Source organism: Paroedura picta, chromosome 11, assembly GCF_049243985.1.
Source record: "Paroedura picta isolate Pp20150507F chromosome 11, Ppicta_v3.0, whole genome shotgun sequence".
NCBI lineage: Eukaryota > Metazoa > Chordata > Lepidosauria > Squamata > Gekkonidae > Paroedura > Paroedura picta.
In genome coordinates this window covers 5348329-5363243 of record NC_135379.1, presented here as the reverse complement: position 1 = coordinate 5363243, position 14915 = coordinate 5348329, and the positions used below count along the sequence as shown (strand labels likewise).

The 14915-nt window shown below is 45.9% G+C and overlaps 1 protein-coding gene across 9 annotated transcripts in view; it reads left to right on the top strand.

Annotated features, from left to right (window-relative positions):
- PRKAG2 (protein kinase AMP-activated non-catalytic subunit gamma 2) overlaps window positions 1–14915 on the top strand; it is a 138748-nt gene that overhangs the window by 85126 nt on the left and 38707 nt on the right. The window lies entirely within an intron of this gene.

The following is a 14915-nucleotide window of genomic DNA, read 5'->3' as shown; positions in this document are numbered from 1 at the left end:
AGGGAATAGCAGCTTTGCTGGTGAGCTATAAGGTGACTCCCCAACTGCAAACAGGCAAGCATATTGCAGAATTATTTATGTAAAGCAATGACTGATGGGAATTGGAGCAAAGTTAAATGACATCTGGGGCTGTGAGCCATACAGTGGAGGGCTGGCCAGGGGCCAAGGATTACACTTTGACCTCTGCCAATTCTAGCATATTGATCACTTCAGCTCTGTGTACACTTTGCTTACGCACCAGTACGGAATGCCAGTTGGCTTTGACAAGTACCCTTCTCTGGCTCCCACTGCCGCTGAGCCTGGAAATCAACCACAGGATGAAGAAATGAGACCTCCTGATTCAGAACCAGGAGCCTGCATTGCAAATTCAAGGGCAGAGTTTTGCAGCAGCCCTTCTTAGCTGGCTCCTTGCGCGAGTCAGCTTGCTTCTGGTCTTTGCTGATTGCTGCTCTTAATAGTGGGAATGGCTCTTTTCATCCCTTTCTCGGTAGCCTCAGCCTCCTGGAGGGTGTTAGGCTTGGAAGTCCCCAGTTGGGGCCACAACTTCTCACAGAATCACAAGGGATCTCCAGACCTCAGAGATCAGTTCCCTCGGAGAAAACAGCAAAGTCAGTGGCACCCCACCAAGCTTCTCCTCACCAGGCTCTGCTCCCAGTCTCCAGCAATTTCCCAACCCAGAGTTGGCAACTGTAGATGATGTGAAAGAGGTATTGCGCGGGTTTGCATTTGTGCAGATGGCTACCAGCTTCCGGGACTTCCCCAGTTCAATATACCTTTCGTGGTGCCAACTCTGGGTTTGGAAGTATCTGGAGATCTTGGGGTTGGACCTGATGCAGGAGGGACTTGGAAGTAGTAGTGGTGGTAGTGGTGGTGGTTTTTATACCCTGCTTTTCACTGCCCGCAGAAGTCTTCAAGTGGCTTCCAATCGCCTTCCTTTCCTTTCTCCGCAACAGACACCCTGTGAGGGAGGTGAGGCTGAGAGAGCTCTGAGAGAAAGTGTTCTGTGAGAACAGCTTCTAACAGGACTGTGACCAGCCCAGAGTCACCCAGCTGCCTGCATGTGGAGGAGCAGGGAATCAAATCTGGCTCACCTACACATCCCCATGAGCGCGACATCCATCTGTCTTATTTCAATTTCCTGTAAGGTGACCTTGGCTGCTGCTAGACAACACAAGAGAAGCCCTTGTGCATGCAGCAGTAAAGATTGAAATCTTCCTCACACAAGTCACATGGCCTAGGATTGGATGGGGATCAAGATGGGTTTTTTTTAAATATTGGACGTGATGATTGGATGTGGTTTCCCAGGATCATTATGATGGTGATTATTTACCATCATATGGCACGTGTGTTATTCTCAGATTGTCCGGCAGCCAAGCAAGAGACGTTTGGGGGTGGGTTTTTGAATCCAGGAACACCTTTAAGACCCATAAAGTTTTCTCCAAGGTATGAGCTTTCATGTGCATGTGCACTTCCTCCAGACTAACTTGAGTTTAAAGCCGTCAGCCAGTATGGTGCAGTGGTTAAGAGCGGCAGCCTCTAATCTGGAGAACTGGGTTTGATGCCCCGCTTCTCCACATACAGCCAGCTGGGTGACTTTGGGCAAGTCACAGTCCTGATAATGGCTATTTTGACCAAGCTGTTCTGTCAGCAATCTCACAAGATATGGAAGGCAAGGCGATTGCAAGCCGCTTTGAGACTCCTTCGGGCAGTGAAAAGCGGGGTATGAAAAACAACTCTTCTTGCAGACAATACTGACTGCATGTTTTCCTGTGCTCACCCTCCCCATGTGCTTTAGGGAGGCCCTGTAGTTCAGTGGCAGAGCCCCTGCTTTGCCTGCAGGGAGTCTGAGGGTCCAATCCTGACGTCGTCTTTTGGGGCCAAATAACATCTCTGGAGAAGTTGGGTCTGGGTTTCCCACTTGAGGACCAAGTTTCCCAGATGCTGCACAGAATGGCTTAAAAATAAATAAATCTGTGAAAATCCACCACGGGAGGTCCTGAGCCCCAGTAGTGCCCCCCAGTGGTCTTTTCTTCGGCACCAGGAGTGCTCAGAGCCCCTCTTCTGCAGAGAGAAGTCCATGCACCGGCTTGAATCGGAAAGTTTCGTGCCTCGAGGAAAAAGGTTCCTGTTTGGAGCCATGGCCGGGAGGGTCACAAATGCCGACATGCAGGCTGTCAACAGCAAATTAATAAAGCGTGCCAAGACGGTCCTTTGACCCCGGCGGTTATGTATTTTTGTCCGGGTAAACATCTCACAAAAGGGGATTTTTCTGGCAACGACAAGCCTCTCTCTGTCTTTGGCCAGCCTCTATCGGGCCATTGATTTCCTTAAAAATAGCATTCGGTCCAGGCTGGTTTGAAAGGCCTCCAGGTATCTAGTGCTTTCCTCTGGGAGCTTATTCTGCAGTCTAATAGATCTCGGTGGGCCCGGCCAGGAGCAAAGCCTGAAACAGAATGCTCCATTGAAATTGAGAAGGGGGACCGAAAGAAGCGGCTAGCCGTTTAGCACCAGCAGCAAAACACGTCTGGCTGGACATATCTGTGACTGAGGTTTCTATGGTTCTGGCCAGGCATGACAACGAAATGGCCTGGTTGAAGCGGCTGCAGGCATTAGGATAGGGCCATTCCTTTGGTAACCCCCAGTTATGGTATACCCTTCCTCAGAGAAGTATGCTTATCAGCTCCCGTATGAAGACTTAAGCACCAGTAGAAAACAGTTTTCTGTATTCGTTGCTGCTCTTTAAGCTACTTTTATCCATACACAGATTTTTATCCTAGACTTCCTTCAGGGAGCTCAGGGTGGCATATGTGGTGTGTCCTCCCCCCCCCTCGTTTGTCTCCACAACAACCCTGTGAGGTTGGGTATACAGAGACAGGCCACAGATTGCCCACTGAACTTCCTGGAAGAGAGAATTTGAACTCGTGTCCTAGGTCCTAGTCAGACAGTGGCTCACAAGCACTATCCATCAGTTGTGGTACTCTATTTTTTCCCTAACTTCCTGTTGTCGGTGGCATTTTATCTTGTCCTTGAAAGCCACCTTGCAGGGAGGGAAAGCAGTTTTTGATTTTTGACAGGTGAGATAACTAACCCTTTTTAACTATTCAAGTGTTTTAGGTGAGGACTGAGGAGAGAGCATGGAATACATATATTATTAAATACAATAAGCCCACGTTTCATTTGGCACTGTTCTTCTGTGCTGAGATTATACGCGGAAAGGGGAAATAATTGTTTTGGTGATTGCTTCTGATTTATCGTGCTGCAAGGATAACTTTTCCGAGGGGGGGGGATGAAGTACAACCTGAGCATCAATCTGCCCCCCCCCTCTGAGTCAGGACACTGATATATGAGAAGTGAATCCACACCGAAGAGGGGCTAGAGATTAGCAGCAAATCCCATACTTTGCCTGGTGAAACTGGGAAAGGCCGGGCACTTGGAACAGACAGAGCTAGACAAACAAATGTGATCTCCACACAGGTCGAGGAACATTCAGTTGAGCAAGATTGGTGGACTTTTTGCCTGGGTCGTTCTCCTGCCAAGTAGGAGGAGAGGGGGAAGCATGAAGTTGTTTTGACCATGGAGCTAGCAGAAAGAAAGGAGTCTCGGCAAATGGAAAATCAGGTGCTTTAAGGGGGAGCTGACTCAGAACACGGCTGGCCAGTGTCCCGGCTGTGTATTAGAAAATGTTTCCTCTGTGCTGATGACCAGTGTGAACTCAGAAACAGTTCCTCTTTTAGATCCATCGGCCTTGCGTGGTTGGGAGCAGAAGACCTACGGAGCACGATGACAGCCTTGCTTGCCTGATGCTAGAAATGTGGCCCCGTTCCACAACCTGGAATGGATGAGTTCCAACTAGCCCATGGCACTTCCTTCTACCAAGTGCTGTTCCTGATTTGTGAGGATGTGACCAGGCCACAATTTCACTCCATCTACCCTTAAATAGGACTAACTAGAGCAGGGCTGCTGAAACTGAGGCTCTCCAGAAGTTCATGAACTACAATTTCCATGAGCCCCTACCAGCATCATGCTGGGTTTGATTCCACGCTCCTCCCCACAGGCAGCCAGCTAGATGACCTTGGTCTAGTCACAGTTCTTTTAGGACTGTTCTCGCAGAGCTCTCTCAACCCCACCTACCTCACAGGGTGTCTGTTGTGGGGAGAGGAAGGGAAAGGTGTTTGTAAGCCACTTTGAGACTCCTTCAGGTAGTGAAAAGTGGGGTATAAAAAACAACTCTTCTTTTTCTTCTATTTAAACAATAAATAGATCAACCAGTCACATTTTTCTAACTTGGATAATTCCATTTGACCAGCCCTCTTTAGCACAAAGCTCTCCTGCCCCAGCTGATGATTTCTTTACTGTTTCAAAGATCCAAACACACAAAGAAGATTTGTTTGGAAGAGACAGTTGGCTGAAGGTATAAATGTAGGGAAAGCTGTTAGTGCCAAGCATCATAAAGATGTTAAGATGCCCTTTTCAAACTACAGAAGTAAGCAAGAGACATCCAACAAATCAAATCTTGTACACTTAAAAAAAAAAAGGACTGGCGTCATACACTTAAGGAGCAAGCCAGTTCAATTCATGATTTATTTTCAAGAACGGGGCATGATGTCGGATGCACGCGATAGCGACAGTGATTAACATTCAGCATTACCAGTTTGCAACCACACAAAACTGTGTGTGCACACATCCGACAGCAGCAAAAGACGATGCAACTGTGACTTAGTTGGCCTTTGCTGACGCAACTGTGGCTTCTTGTGTCCCACTGATCTACCTCCCCATCCTGGCTGCGGGACACTTATTTCCTGCTGGCTGGGCAATAGAGTCAAAGGAGGAGAAGAGCTTTGGTGGGAGAGAGAAGGATCCAGAATTATGGTCAAAGATGTGACTATTCCAGGAAGATGTCCCCAAGGTGGCCAAACAGAGGCAACCCCTACCACTTTGCTTTGTTCCTCCAGATCTTATTAGGGATGCAGATTGTGGAAACTAGGCCAGCTGTTCAGCTAGGTGCTGGTAACAGAATCGCTGGACATAAATTATTCTCTCCTTGTCGAGATGTGTGGGGCATCCATCAGGCGGGCCGTGGTATTCCTGAATATTTTATGCACATTGCCTTCAATTCAGGGAAGGTGGCAGCTGGATAGCCCCAAGGTGTCTCTTTCACTGAGTTCCCTAGTTACCTGTCTTTAAGGTGTGATGCTTTGTGGAGTTGATAGTTCCAACAAGACTACGCAGGGGCCAAGAGCATTAACTTTAATGGGCATTTAGTTGGGAAATAAAGCGGTGCCACTTGCTTCCTGTTTGTAGCCTTCGGCTTCCAGCAACTCCCATGACACTTTGCCACATTTTGCAGTCTGCCAGGTGTTGGAAGCCAAGCATATGGGAACAGCAGACAGTAAACTGACCTTGCTGAGAATGAGGAAGGTGGATGCCCTTCCTGCATCATTTTCAATAAAGCCTTTGTTTCCGGTTTTCACCCCAGCTTTTCTATACTAGTGTCCCAGGCTGGCTCCATAACCGAACAAGGGCTTTGTGGCCAAATTTTGGGCCATTCTTGCTTGACTTATTTTAAAATCCTGCTTCAAGATAACAATTGTGGTAAAAAGGAAGTTTCCTTGCCCCCCGTTAATCTGAGATTTTGTACTTCTTGACAACAGCCAATGATACAATGCCTCGTCAGTGAGCAGCTGTGTCCTTCTCACCCAAAAAGAGGTTTCATGTAGCCTCGCCTTGCAAATAAGCCTTCAAAAATGCCTAGGTTAGGAAATACCTGGAGATTTTGGGGGTGGGGTCAGGTCAGGTCTAGGGAGGAGGGGGACTTCAAAGGGGTATATTGTCATAGATTCCACCTTCAAAAGCAGCCAATTTATTTCCAGGCAAACCAATCTCTATTGTCTGATCTGTTGTAATCCCAAGAGATCCCCCGACACCACCTAGACTAGAGGTTGGCAGTCCTATTAAGTGACTTGCTTGCTGATACACAGAATCATAGAGTCGGAAGGCACCTCCAGGGTCATCTAGTCCAACCCCAGTGCAGCCCAGTTGCACATTCACATTGGTGGCACATCCCTGTTTTTTTTATGAATTTACCAAGTCAGTCCGTCCAACTTTGTGGAACATCAGTCCGGCACCCACGGCTGCATGTTTCACAGCCAGAGGTGGTAAATCAAATGACAAAGGTTATACAAAGTGTCGGCGGCTTTTGTTCTACATGGGGCCCAACGCCATATTGTCCAACTTCGTGCCTCCAGAGCTATTCCTTCAAGTAGGGGAAAAAAGCTGTTCTGTCTCACCAACCCCTGAATAAGCTTACAGTACCGAAGCTTCCAGAAATATAAAAGTAGCACTATCATCCTCCTCAGCTCATCATTTTTAGCCCCCTAGCTGAGGGGAGGTGCCTTTCCCCACTTGATTCTGTGTTCCCAACCTCCAGGTGATAGCTGGAGATCTCCCGTCACTTTGAAGTTCCTCCCCTCCACCAACCTTCGAGCCCTGACCTGGTATCATTCACATCTTAGAACCAAATCAGGGTCATCTCTGGTTAGTATTAGGATGGGGGAGCACCAAGGAAGTCCAAGGTTGTGACGCAGAGGCTGGAAATGACAAACCACCCTGACAGAGAGGTTTTCGTGAGATTTTGTTTGAAGGGATCTCTCTGCCTTATGTGAGCGCCAAGTTGCCCAACTGGGTGCTCATGCCTTTGTGCTTCTTATTTGACGGAGGATCGCCAAGTCATCAAGTACATAGTTCATGCTTCATGCTCAGGCATATCAGACCTCCTACCTCAAGGGCGGCGCTCATGGAGAAGGTTCCTTGGCCAGGCTATTAGGCCACCCCTTCTTCCGTCAGCCTCTGAAACTGGTCTCTCCTATTAGAAACAGGGTGATGAGAGAAGGGCCAGTGAATGACAGGTGCCCCACAGCCTTGATCTTTGATCCTGAACATCTAAGCCATCCTTGTTTATGAGTCAGTATATCTACTCTTGGCGTCCCTCGGTCCTTGCCTGTTCCATAAAAACCAACTTTGCCTGCTGCGTTCATCCATTTAGACGTCTGTCTCCAGTCCCAGAATCGAACAGGCATTTTTACAAGTCGTAGGCGAGAAAGTCTTGCTTCACGAGTGACATTTATGCTTGGTGCAGACTAAGCCATGGGAGGAATAATCTGTTCAGGGATCCCTTGAGAACAAGAAGTCTCCTTTTGTCTCCCTTTTGTACATCTGCTGAATGGCCCATCCAGATGGCTCCCTGCTAGAGTTCAAGTGAAAGGGAGGAAGCTTTTCGTCAGGCCTCTGTGCCGGATCGTGCCAATTAACTGCAATTTCTATCACCATTTAAACTTCTACATCTAGCTTTTGTAATGGGACATGGAGCACCGGTCTCATCCTTGTTAGCTCAACTGCTCTGTGTGGCTAAAAAGCTGTTAATATCTCTGGGAATGTTCCCAATAATATCTCTGGGAATGCTCCACATGGTTTGTGCCTGTGGCTGTCCTGCTATTAGCTCTATTCTGGATGGAGCCTGTGGGGTCGCTCTAGGCCGGCTGTTGGACTGGCTACGGGACTCTGTCCTCAAGGGGAGATGTCACAGCAGCCTTCGTGATTGACTGCCATGTGTGGGAGTTTCTACTGGCTCATAATAAACCGCAGGGCAAAAAGAAATCTTATGTGCATGTTTGTGATTTGACGGGGATAGCACAGACATGAACATTCTTGCTAGATTAGCTGTGATTCAGCAGTCAGGATCAAGCTATGGATCCCCGACTCATAGAATTGGAAGGAGCCATACAGGCCATCTAGTCCAACCCCCTGCTCAATACAGGGTCAGCCTAAATGATCCATGGAAAGAATCTGCCGAGCTACTGCTTGAAGACTGCCAGTGAAGGGGAGCTCACCACCTCCTTAGGCAGACAATTCTACTGCTGAACTACTCTGTGAAATTAAATTTCCTGATTTCTAGCCAATACCATTCTACACAAAGTTTAAATGTCCACTGTTCCGAAGGGGCATGGCACCACTTCCAGGGCTCTTCATAGTCTGAAAAATATCTCAGGGGTTCCTCCAAAGTCCAAAGGCTGAAAAAGGCTGGCATAGGGGCTGCACAGCTTGGTTTGCATGCTCCTGGGCTGTTGCCCCGAGTGTAACACAGTAATTGGGAATTGTTCCACTCCCAAGCTGTGGAAAAATTACCATTTGTAAGTAGCTGTGTGTTCCAGATTGGTGTACCCTGATTTGCATTTAGATGGGAATTCCTTCTGGTGAGTCACCCCAAGGGTTATTTCTTCTTCTTCAAAAGTACTTAGACAGAAAGGACTAATTATTTGACAGTTAGCTATACAAATTGTATTTTGAGCATCATGTCGAAACAAATGACCTGTTGCCTTCCCTCCTTCAACAAAAATGAAGGACAGTATTGAAAATAAGTGCTTCTTTTGTTATCTCGGAATGGCCAACAATTAACAAAAGTCAACCTTGGCCTTTTCGTGAAGCGCTCGAGTACTTTTGTGTCATGCAAGACTGGGCTTTACAACCAGATTCTTGAGTTCCTACCCAGCTACAGCGGATTAATGTGTAACCAGTAGAATTACTCAGATACCATAGGCATATTATTAGTAGTTTCTCTGGGTTTGCCTGTTGGATCTAAAACTCCACTGGGACCCAAGCATATCCGTTCCTTGAAAAGTGGAAATATTATCATAGAGACCCATCATCCTTCTGCTGAATGAGTTTTCCACTGGAGTAAGACTCCTTCGAGGCCTGACCTGATCTCATTCACATCTCAGAACCAAATCAGGGTCATCCCTGTTTAGTATTAGGACGGGAGAGCACCAAGGAAGTCCGAGATTGTGACACGGAGGCAGGAAATGACAAACCACCTCTGAACGACTCTTGCCTTGAAAACTCTGTGGGGTCTCCGTAAGTCAGCTGTGAGTTGACGGCAAAAAAATAAATAAAAGACTACTTCCATTCTAGGAAGGAGTTCCTTCTCTAGCAGGAAGAGTCTTCCTCCCCTAGCAGAGGAGAAGTATTGGCTAGAACCTGTTACATGTGGGACAGTTCTGTTATCGATATTTACAATTGTACTTAATAATAATTAGATGTAATTAATTATGTATATGTTGAATGGTGTTACCCACCCTGAGCTTTGTGGGAAGGACAGGTTAGAAAAATAGTTTTATTTATTTATACTTAATTTCGGTTCTGGATAGCACAGCGCGGGGTTAAGCTAACATGTTAGCTAACATTGTACCAACAGGGTGAGCGGAAGGTATTTTATATATTTTAAAACTTATCCCTAAAAAGCTCAAGTTGGCTAACGTCATTAAGTCCAACAATTCCATAAAACCCACCCAGAAAACTCTTTCAATTATAGATAAACTAACCCGCCTCCCTATAAATCAGACGATAAGGCAGTTTTCTGCTCTTGACGATAAGAACAAAAACATTTCCCATTCAGAAAAACACTTTTAAGAAAAGCCCAGCCGCAAGCAGGCTGTTGCAGGGAGTTGAGGCAATGCACACAAAGAGACATATCTGGAGAGACCACGTGCGATGCAGGGTGTGAGCTGCAGCAAGCATTGCTGGGGCACATCTGAGATAGTGCACAGGTCCATTCTGAGAATTGGCGGGCTGCCAGGATGTGTTCTTTCACAGATGGGACCTTCAGGACACACTTGCAGTATCAGCTTAGTCCAGTTAAGTCACCATGATCTTTTCCTCGGGTACCGCTGAGATGAAAAGCTCATGTTACATACAAGGCATGTGCAGCTGAAGTCCCAAAAGGAGAGAGTTCATTGATCTCAAACCAATAGTAGTTCAGTGCATAGCCAGGCAAACCCAGAGCAAGTGACCCAAGAACTAATGCAACCATGAGCATGTCATTCAGAGGTTTATGTGAACAACGAGCTGTTGTCGTGGCAATGAGCTTGTTCCCAAACTACAATTTGCAGCACACACAGTGGAGGACAGTATCAGAGGCTGGGATTTCTGGAATAATTTTGGTTATTACTGAAGGAGGATTTATAGTGAATATTTTTAGACAGGATTTTTAAAAATGTCTTAAGAAATGCATGCCTGTCATTCTGCTGGGCGTCTTTTAATCTTTTCTGAATAGAGGCCCAAGATAGGAAGTGAAAATCAAGAACGCAGCTCTAAGCAGCTTAATGTGGAAAGGGAGCCCCGTTTTATTCGGTGGGCTTTACTCCCACGAGTGCGTGTTCTTACAGTCAAGGATGAAATCGTGCCGCTATAACTAGATTTCAAGTATTTAAAAGAGTGCCATATAGAGGATGGAGTAGAGTTGTTCTCTCTTGCCCGAGAGGGACAGACCAGAACCAATGGGATGAAATTAATTCAAAAGAAATTCCATCTAAACATCTGGAAGGAGTTTCTGACAGAACAGTTTCTCAGTGGAACACGCTTCCTCGGGAGGTGGTGGATTCTCCATCTTTGGAAATTTTTAAACAGAGGCTGGATAGCCATCTGACGGAGGGGCTGATTCTGTGAGTGTCCTGCATAGTGCAGGGGGTTGGACTAGACGACCCATGAGGTCCCTTCCAACTCTATGATTCTGAGAAGCAGAGGTGGCTTTCCTTGGCAGAGCCTCCCTTGGTGGTCTCCCTCCCCAGTACTGACCCTACTTAGCTTCCGAGATCTGAGCTTGGCTATACAATGCCACCTTCCCTAAAATCACAATTTAGGATTGCTTTAATCAAAGGCATTCCTCAATAAATGCAGTAGAGATAGATGGGCCATTGGTCTGATCTGGTCTAGTTGTACTTCCTTTCTCACCTGGGTACAGGTTCCTGACTTCCCTCCGCTTTAATTAACACGCAGTCGCGTCTCGTACTTGAGGTCTTGCTGAGTTATCACAGCTATTGCCCATCTGCTGGCCTCCTGCAGAGACCGTATTCTCTGCACAGCCAAGGCGGCTTCTTTGAAGCGCTGCCCCTGTGCAACCAGGGGCATTCCTCAACTGCTGTGGCATCAGCTGCCACAGCACAGCAGGAGACAGAGAATATGAATGCTTCCATTGAAGTCTGATGGCAGGCGGCAGGCCGGGGAGAGTCACAGAGGCCTGCAGGAAGACGCTGGCGCAGTGTCTCTCTAAGGGAGAAAAAAAATTATAGGCTAAATAAGAAATTTTACTATGGTTATGTAAGAGCCAAACTGACCCAGGCATATGAAAGAAGAAAGGATTAGGAATGTGAGTAAAAAGGGGGCTTTTCAGGAGAATTTCAGAACACAGGCCCTGATATTCCGTTGCTCTTCTTGTTTAAATATGGAGCACTGCAAGACAGCTTTTGGCATGTGGAATTCAAAAAGGAACCTTGTTTGGATATTTTAGAAGTTATCTGGCTTGAGATACTCTACAGAAAATCTCGTGGAAACCACTTGAATAAATGGTAGAGACGGAAACTCTGAAAATTGCAAGCATGACCAAGCTATTTTCCAAAAAGCAGAAGCATTAGTTTTTTAAAGCTATTGTTATGTATCCTGAGCGGTCAGGACTCCCGGCCTCCTGATTTCCTATCATGGAATATGGCATTAGTGTCTTAGCAGCAGTGCTAGTGCTTCAAAAAGGCCGATATTTTCCTACGGGCAAATATCTTCAGGTGCAGAAATACGGAGGCATTTGTTACACATAGCTCTTGCCAAGCAGAATGGAAAGTAGAGTCAGTTTTAGAACAAAGCACTTAGTAATGCAAACTTATGCATTGGCATCCTAAGCATGTTTACTCTGAACTGATTCCCTGGCCTTGAGGTTCTTGTCTTACTACCTATTCTGTGGCTTCCCACCATATTCTGTTTGCAGCTTCAGACTATAGTGACACCGAGTCCCAAGCCTAGCTGCTTCATCCAGCTTATGGCTACATCAGAAGATATTTAACATACTGTGTTGCGTTTTCAGAGGCAGCCACTACACAGGGCAAGAAAAGTGGTTCTCTCCCCCCCCCTACAGCCACACACAGTCTGTTGAGACCTAAAGAGAAAGACCCATGGCAGAGTGGCACATCAATGTTCTAGATCAGTTTTTTGCAACTTTGTTACCATTGAGAAACCACTGAAACATTCTTCAGGCTTCAAGAAACCCGAGAAGCGGGAAGCATAGCTGTGCACATTCCCACCTGGGGCCCCTCCCCTTCCCACCCCCTCCAGGCCCATCATGGGCCATTTTGGGAGGGGAGGGAGGATTGACAGGGACCATGTATGGTCATATCACCTGATAAATATTTAACACATTTAAAAATATATAAAAATGAATTAACTCCCACCCCTTAAGAAAACCCTTTCAGGGCTGTCAATGAAGTCTGTTCTAGAGGTTGGAAGCTGCTTACAGGCATAAAATTGGGGGTGAAGGAGCATCTGAGAATGTAGCTCTCAAGGGACATTTAGAATATTGCCCTACCTCAAACCAAATTGTAGGTGAAAATAAAGGAAGTTGTAGATTTTTGCTAACTTGAAAAATTGCATGCTTCTTGCTACAGTCACTATTGCTATTTAGATATGGCAGAGGTGAGATATTCGACAGCTCTGCCTATCGCTACATTACAAATAAAGCACTGCCTTGTATAGGACTGATATTTCTAAAGTCATGGGCTAGTGAAGCTTAGGATGGGTGGGAAAGTGGAGTAGGTGATGGCAGGGACTCCCTGAATTACTTACTCTGAGGTATCCCATTGGACATAGGAACAGCAAGACGGGTGACGTATCATGTCAAGGGATATAACCAAATAGGTTTGATGTGTCCATAAAGAATTCTTGTCGTTGCCAGATAAATTTGGCTATGAGGTCCCCTTCTAGAAATTTTTGATGCTCCCCTAATACCATTGTTGATGTGGACTGCTTTGGAACATCTTGGGTCTGTTGGGAGATATTTTTGGCAACAGTTCCATATTTAGGGCTCTGCCCTTCTCTTCAGTTGTTCTCCAGAGCTCTAGCTTGGGAACAGGTTGGATGCACTGGAAGACCTTTTTATCTGGTCGAATATTGGACTGCTGGCATTAAAGGTGTGCTGAGAGGGTGATGATTTAAATTTTAATTACATCCTCATTAATATTTAAAGCTGTGATGCTGAGATTTTGATGGGGAGAGCACTAGAAGCTTAAAAGAAGAGATTCGGCAGAGTCACAGCAGTTTCTGCCAGAAGTTCAATAAAATGGTCAATATTTCTAAAGATTCTATACATATATATATACATTTTTTTACAGTAGAGCCAATCTGGATAATATCTCAGGGCAGTCCAGAATTACATAAAAATACAGCATCCTGACAAGATTATAAATCTAAGTCCTGAGTCAGACCATAATCATATTATTCAAATCTCCTGAAAATCTGGTTTCCTTGTGATAAAATATTAACTTCTGAGAGTGTCTTTTATCTGGTATATATTCTGATTTCTTAAATTACCTATTCAGGTGGGCCTTATCATTATCTATTTGTAAGTATGCTGTCCAATCTGGCCTTTCAAGTTTGGGAAGATACGAGAGAAAAAACATTTGCAAATTGCAGAATCCCCCATCCCCCAGTTGTCCTTCATGGTCACAGATAAATGTTTGGCAACCAAGCTGAAGGGATTAAGAGGAAATGACAGATGGCCTTAAAAAAAATACAAGCCAGGAAAAAAACCCCATAACAGCCAATGTTACAGCAAGGATCACAGTAGGTTTTCATGGACCACATTTTGTGAGTTAGTGATAGAAAGATATATTCCTGTTTGATCTTGGGGGGCCGATTCTCAAAACCACAGTGTACATTTTATCCATTGGGAATATTGGTTGTTTCCATGTGTGTAGCCAGGAGATCTTGCAGTTGTCTGGCAGCCAAGAGTTCCAGCGACTTAATGGACTGAACCTTAGGTATTCGTATTAGAGCAGGTTTTCTCAACAAGGATTCTGTGAAACCCTGGGGTTTCCTGATGCCCCTAGAAGGGTTGTGCTGGTTGGGTTATTTAGATATTTTGTAAAGTTAAAAAAAATGCATTGGGTGATATGACCATGAATGGTGAGGTTGACTTGCCCCCCCCCCCAGAATGGCCAATGATTGGCCTAGAGGGGGGGGGGCTCAGCCATAAAAATCCTTGTTGGCTGAGGTTCTTTACACTTAGTAGCAACTGGAGTCCAGAGAGGTAAGTGCTCTCATTTTAACTCAACTGTGTTTGTTGGAGTATATGCAAGGGACGATGGAGCAGTGGATGCCTGCCCCAGCCCTGTACCTGGGCCAGTGGAGTAGGCCATTGAGCCATTTTTGGTGTGTGGGGGGGAAAACAGAGTATGGCGTCTCATCACTTCTGGTGACATGTGACTTCCAGGGGCGTGACAGGGAGGTGTGGCCTGCTGACATCACTTCTGAGGTTTCTCAAAGCTTGAAGAATGTTTCAGGGGGTTCTCAGTGGTAGAAGGGTTGGGAAAGGCTGATTTTGAGGGCTTGCCCAATCTTTCTGCATAACAGTTGTACCTACTTGGCTACATAATTTATATTGGTATGTGCTTCTCGAATGTAACGTTGCCATACAATGGCATATGATGACTTTCTCCCCATTGTAAGTACACGTTTATTGGCGAATATGAGATGCCTTTCCATGTTTGTGAGCCCTGGACCAGGGACCTATTTTGCATTACCATAGAGCCTCATTCCTGTGTATAGAGAAAGACAGGTGAAAGATGCATAGTAGACACAGAGATGGAGTGGTGAGGAAGGACAGAAGGTGGGAGGGAATAGGGTTGACAATCTCCAGGTTGCGCTGGAGATCTGGTCTTATTACTGGTCTCCAGATTACAAAGATCAGTTTCCCTGGAGAACAAATAGGGCAACATTGGAGGGTCAGTTCTAAGGCATTATACCCGACTGAAGTCCAGCCCTCCCCAAAATATATATCTCCAGGTATTTCTCAACCCTCCAAAAAATCTCTCCAGGTATTTCTC